Below are 6366 nucleotides of genomic sequence, written 5' to 3'. Positions count from 1 at the left end.
GGACTGTACGTGGAGAGGCTGACAGCTGGGTCCACGGTAGCCACAAGGAAGTGCCTCCTTATTACGCACAAAATAATTATCCCTCCACCAGACAGCGGGGACCCACCGGACGGGCCACCGTATTTCGCGAAAAAATGATTCGCCCCCTGGCAGCTGGGACCCACGGGCTACATCTTCGCACGCAAGGAAGTGCGCCCGAAAAAAACGATTCGCCCCCGTGACTATTGGGACCCACCAGCTACATCTTTGCACGCAAGGAAGTGCGTCCGAAAAAAAATGATTCGCCCCCCGACTGCTGGGACCCACCAGCTACACCTTCGCATGCAAGGAAGTGCGTCCGGGCAAAAAAGACGATTCGCCCCCCTGACTGCTGGGACCCAGCAGCTACACCTTCGCACGCAAGGAAGTGCGTCTGGGTAAAAAAAAACAATTCGCCCCCTTGACTGCTGGGACCCACTAGCTACATCTTCGCAGGCAAGGAAGTGCCTGACAGTCGGGACCCACCTGGTGGAAGCGTACGTAGCGTTGTCATTCTTGTCGCGAACGTGTATGTACATATATACTGGTGGATGTAGAGGCGTGCATGTGTCGTAGTAGAGGTGTGCACATAGCATGTACACGTACGTACATCGGCCAGGGTGCAAGAAAGAAAATACGGCTCTGCAAAAAAATACGGCCACGTATGTGTACATACGGGCGGGGTCTCGAACGCCTACTCCCGCATACGTACGGCCAGGGCTCGTGTAAATGGCTGGTTCGGAACGGAGAAACATCGTCGTCATCGTGTTCATGGGGAGGCAACGGAATGCGTCGTGTTCATGGGGAGGCAACGGAATGCGTCGTGTTCATCGGGAGGCAACAGAACGCGTGGGAGCCAACCGGCTGGGTTGGAACGGAATGTGTGGTCGTGTTCATCGAGAGGGCTTGGACAGAACAGGCTATGGAAACAAGGCCTGGCGTACCGCAAAACGGAGGAAACAGACATCCTATGGTCGATACGGGGGTCCTGTTGATCGGGAGGGGTGCGGTGTACCGCAAAACGGACGAAACGGACCTCCTACGGTCGCAACGGGGGTCCTGTTGATCGGGATGGGTGTGGCATACCACAAAACGGACGAAATGGACCTCCTACAGTCAAAACGGGGGTCCTGTTCATCGGGAGGGGTGTGGCGTACCACAAAACGGGACTCCACGGGATACTGTTCATCTCCACCGTCGACCTCCTCCAGCCTCCACGGGCTCCTGTTCATCCAGCCTCCACCACGCGCTACTCCACCGGCTACTGTTCAACCACCCCTCCACGGGCACCCCTCCACTGTCTACTGTTCATCCAGCCCTCCACACCACGGGGTCCTGTTCAACCACCTCTCCACGGGCACCCCTCCACCGTCTACTGTTCATCCAGCCCTCCACCACACCACGGGGTCCTGTTCATCCAGAGGCAACGCCACCGCTCACTGTTCATCCAATCCCCCCCCCGCAACATTCACTGTTCATCCCAGAGACAGCATCGATCAGCTTCAGTTAGTAGCGGTAGCGAAGGAATCGCTCGATCGGGTTCAGTTAACAGCCATCGATCGATCGCTTGGGTTCAGTAACGCGTAGCCTGTAGGGCAATCACTCGGGTTCAGTTAGAGCCCAACGCCTCGCTCGGGTTCAGTTAGAGCCAACGCCTCGCACGCACGCGCGTGCGTGTACGAGAGAAACGGGCATCGCTCGACCCCCGACCTCCCACTGTAACCGGGAACTCCCTAAAATTTTCCTCGCCCTCGCTTCTACCACGTTTTTTTCCGTCATGGATGACCCAAAGAATGTCATGCAGCTGCGTCTCCGGCCCTCCCAGGACGAAAAGCCCATTTTTTGTCATGATTTTTTGTCATAGAAGTAGGATCCCACCACATCTATGATGATACCGGGGTTTTTCACAATTATCGTCATAAAAGTGTCATATGTATGACAGAAAAAAATTTCGTTCGGCCCAAAATGTCACGGATGTGTCTTTTTTTTGTAGTGTCTCGAACGTCGATAAGGTAGTATGACCCATTATGTAGATTATTGCTGACCACAAAAGGTCCTTCCCAAAGTGGTGATAACTTGTGCATATCTGTCTGATCTTGGATGAGCCGGAGCACTAAGTTTCCTTCTTGAAAGGTTCTGGTTTTCACCCGGTGGCTGTGATAACACCGTAGGTCTTGCTGGTAAATCGCCGAACGAGCCGCCGCGAGGTCACGCTCCTCATCCAATAAGTCAAGTGTGTCTTGATGCGTCTTTTCATTGTCAGCCTCAACATAAGCTGCCACTCGGGGTGAACCGTGGCGGATGTCACTAGGGAGAACCGCCTCTGCCCCATAAACCATAAAGAAGGGTGTGTGACCCGTAGACCTGTTGGGGGTTGTGTTGATACTCCATAACACTGAAGGTAACTCCTCCACCCAACAACCTACCGTTCTCTGTAAAGGAACCATAAGCCGGGGCTTGATACCTCGCAGAATCTCCTGATTCGCTCGTTCTGCCTGCCCATTGGATTGAGGGTGAGCTATAGAAGAAACATCAAGCCGGATGTGTTCCCGTTGACAAAATTCTTCCATAGCCCCTTTCGAAAGATTAGTGACATTATCCGTTATGATGTTGTGCAGAAAGCCAAAACGAAAGATCACCTTCTTCATGAATTGAACCGTCGTTGTTGCATCACATTTACTAACCGGCTCTGCTTCAATCCACTTAGTAAACTTATCGACCGCCACCAAGAGGTAGGTCTTCTTATCCTTGGACCTTTTGAAAGGCCCAACCATATCAAGCCCCCAAGTTGCAAACGGCCAAGTAATTGGAATCATCCTCAATTCTTGAGCCGACACATGAGCTCGTCGTACAAACTTTTGACAGCCGTCACATCTACTTACCAAATCCTCAGCATCGGCATGAGCCATTAGCCAATAAAACCCATGACGAAAAGCCTTGGCTACCAGAGACTTAAAGTCGACGTGATGACCACAATATACTTTGTGGATTTCTCATAAGATCTCACAGCCTTCTTCAGGAGAGACGCAATGTTGAAACGCTCCTGTAACACTGCGATGGTGCAACTCTCCATTGACGATCGTCATTGACTTAGACCGCCGGGTTATCTACCTGGCCAAGACTTCATCCGCTGGCAACTCACCCCGGGTCATGTAATCCAAATATGGAACCGTCCAATCAGGAATAACATGGAGAGCCGCCACCAATTGTGCTTCTGTGTCAGGAATAGCAAGGTCCTCCTCTGTAGGTACTTTCATAGATGGTTTAAGCAGAATATCCAAAAACGTATTGGGCGGCACCGGTTTATGCTGAGATCCTAGCCGACTTAAAGTATCAGCTGCCTCGTTCTTATGTCGATCAATATGTTCAACTTGATAACCCTTGAAATGACCTGCAATGGCATCAACCTCTTGGCGATAAGCTGCCATAAGAGGATCCTTGGAATCCCAAGTGCCTGAAACTTGCTGAGCCACCAGATCTGAATCGCCAAAGCACCTCACCCGGCTTAAGCTCATATCCTTAGCCATCCGAAGACCATGGAGCAAGGCCTCATACTCTGCTGCATTATTAGTACAACGGAACATTAATCGGAGAACATAGGAAAACTTGTCACCTCGTGGGGAAGTCAAAACAACTCCAGCCCCCAAGCCCTCCAGTTGTCTGGATCCATCAAAATGAATAGTCCAATATGTGTTGTCCGACTTTTCCTCAGGCGCCTGCAACTCTGTCCAATCATTGATGAAATGCACCAGTGCTTGGGACTTGATGGCCATGCGTGGCACATACTTTAAACCGTGAGGACCGAGCTCAATAGCCCATTTAGCAACCCGGCATGTGGCTTCTCTGTTTCGAATGGTATCTCCCAAAGGAGCAGAACTTACCACAGTGATAGGATGACCTTGAAAATACTATTTGAGCTTCCGACTTGCCATAAAAACCCCATAAACAAGCTTCTGCCAGTGTGGGTACCTCTATTTAGACTCAATAAGCACCTCACTGATATAATAAACCGGCCGTTGAACCGGATATTCCTTGCCTGCTTCCTTCCTTTCCACCACAATGGCTACACTGACAGTCGGCTATTAGCAGCCACATATAACAACAAAGGCTCTTTATCAACAGGGGCAGCAAGTACGGGCGGCTCAGCCAACTGTTTCTTTAGATCCTCAAACACTTGATTAGCAGCATCACTCCAAACAAAGTGATATGTCTTCTTCATCATCTGATAAAGAGGAATAGCCTTCTCTCCCAGCCGGCTTATGAATCGGCTCAGAGCTACAATACGACCCACCATTCGCTGGACGTCATTGATACATGCTGGTTTAGCCAAAGACGTAATAGCCTTGATCTTCTCTGGGTTAGCTTCGATGCCACTGTTAGAAACGAGAAATCCCAATAGCTTGCCTGTTGGCACACCAAAGACAAATTTGGTCGGGTTAAGCATTATTTTGTAGATTCGGAGATTGTCAAATGTCTCTTTCAAATCATCAATCAAGGTCTCTTTCTCTCTTGACTTCACCACAATGTCATCTACATAAGCATGAACATTGCGCCCAATCTGATTGTGAAGGAAATTTTGTACACACCGCGGATAAGTCGCCTGGCCGCTCTTGAGCCCAAAAGGCATAGACACATAGCAGAAGGCACCAAACGGAGTAATGAAAGATGTCTTCTCCTGGTCCTTAACTGCCATCTTGATCTGATGATAACCAGAATAAGCATCCAAAAAACTCAAATGCTCACAGCCCGCCGTAGCATCAATGATTTGACCAATACGAGGGAGAGCAAACGGATCAGTCGGGCAAGCCTTGTTTAAGTCCGTGTAATCCACACACATTTGCCAAGTGTCGTTCTTTTTTAGTACCAGCACTGGATTAGCCAACCACTCAGGATGAAAAACTTCAATTAAATTCGGCCGCCAAAAGCCGGGCCACTTCATCACCAATCGCCTTCCGCCTCTCCTTGTTAAACTGGCAAAGAAATTGCTTGACCGGCTTAAACTTCGGATCAATATTAAGAGTGTGCTCAGCGAGTTCCTCGGTACACCCGACATGTCAGAAGGCTTCCGTGCAAAGATGTCCCGGTTCTCACGGATGAACTCGATGAGCGCGCTTTCCTATTTCAGATCCAGATTAGCATTGATGCTGAATTGTTTAGATGAGTCGCCAGGGATGAAATCAACCATCTTAGTATCGTCCGCCATTTAAATTTTAACGCATGATCATGCTTTGTGGTTGGCTTCTTTAAGGACGTAATGTCTGCCGGGTCAACATTGTCTTTGTAAAATTTTAGCTCCTCCGTTGCACAAACTTATCCAGCATAAGCCGCGTCACCTTCCTCACATTCCAGGGCCACCTTGCGACTCCCATGCACTGTAATGGTGCCCTTATAACCCAGAATTTTGAGCTGCAAGTAGACATAACAGGGCCTTGCCATGAACTTAGCATAAGCCGGCCGTCCAAACAGGGCATGATAAGGGCTTTTAATCTTGACCACTTCAAAGGTTAACATCTCAGACCTGGAATCATGCTCATCTCCAAAGGCCACTTCCAACATACTCTTACCCACTGGGTAGGCCGATTTACCTGGGACGACACCATGGAAGACAGTATTTGACGGCTTAAGATTCTTATCTGTCAACCCCATGCATCGAAAGGTCTCATAATATAGGATGTTAATGCTGCTACCTCCATCCATGAGCACCTTAGTAAACTTATAACCCCCAACTTGAGGCGCCACGACTAAGGCCAGGTGACCTGGATTATCGACCCGGGGCGGGTGATCCTCTTGACTCCACACAATAGGCTGCTCTGACCATCGCAGATAATGTCGGACCGCCAGTTCAACTGCGTTCACAGCTCTCTTGTGAAGCTTTTGATCCCGTTTACACAAACTGGTGGTGAAAACGTGGTACTGCCCACTATTTAATTGTTTCGGATTGCTCTGATAACTGGACTGCTGCTGCTATTGATTCCCCTCATTACTCTGCTGATTGTAACCACCCTGGTCACCATGACCTTGAAAGCCGGAACTTGAACCGCCGCCTCCATGACTCGAACCATGAGAACCAGACCCTGACCCGCCGTTTGGGCCATGGTGGCGCTGGATGGACTCCCAAAAACTTCTCATTATGCTGCAATCCTTCCATGAATGAGTAGTCAACTTATGTTCCGTTCCGTGTTTTGGACATGACATGTTTAACATTGCTTCAAGGTCAAATCATGCCCTTGGAAATGGCGGCCCCGGCGGTCCCTTACGGTGCTGACTATCATTGCATGCAGTTGTGTTAGCCACGAAGTCATCAGCCCTGCGCTTACCGTTGCCACCCTAACCGGCAGGGTTGTACTA

Source organism: Triticum aestivum, chromosome 7A (assembly GCF_018294505.1).
Source record: "Triticum aestivum cultivar Chinese Spring chromosome 7A, IWGSC CS RefSeq v2.1, whole genome shotgun sequence".
In the NCBI taxonomy this organism is placed as follows: Eukaryota; Viridiplantae; Streptophyta; class Magnoliopsida; order Poales; family Poaceae; genus Triticum; species Triticum aestivum.
Note: the sequence above shows the minus strand (reverse complement) of the source record.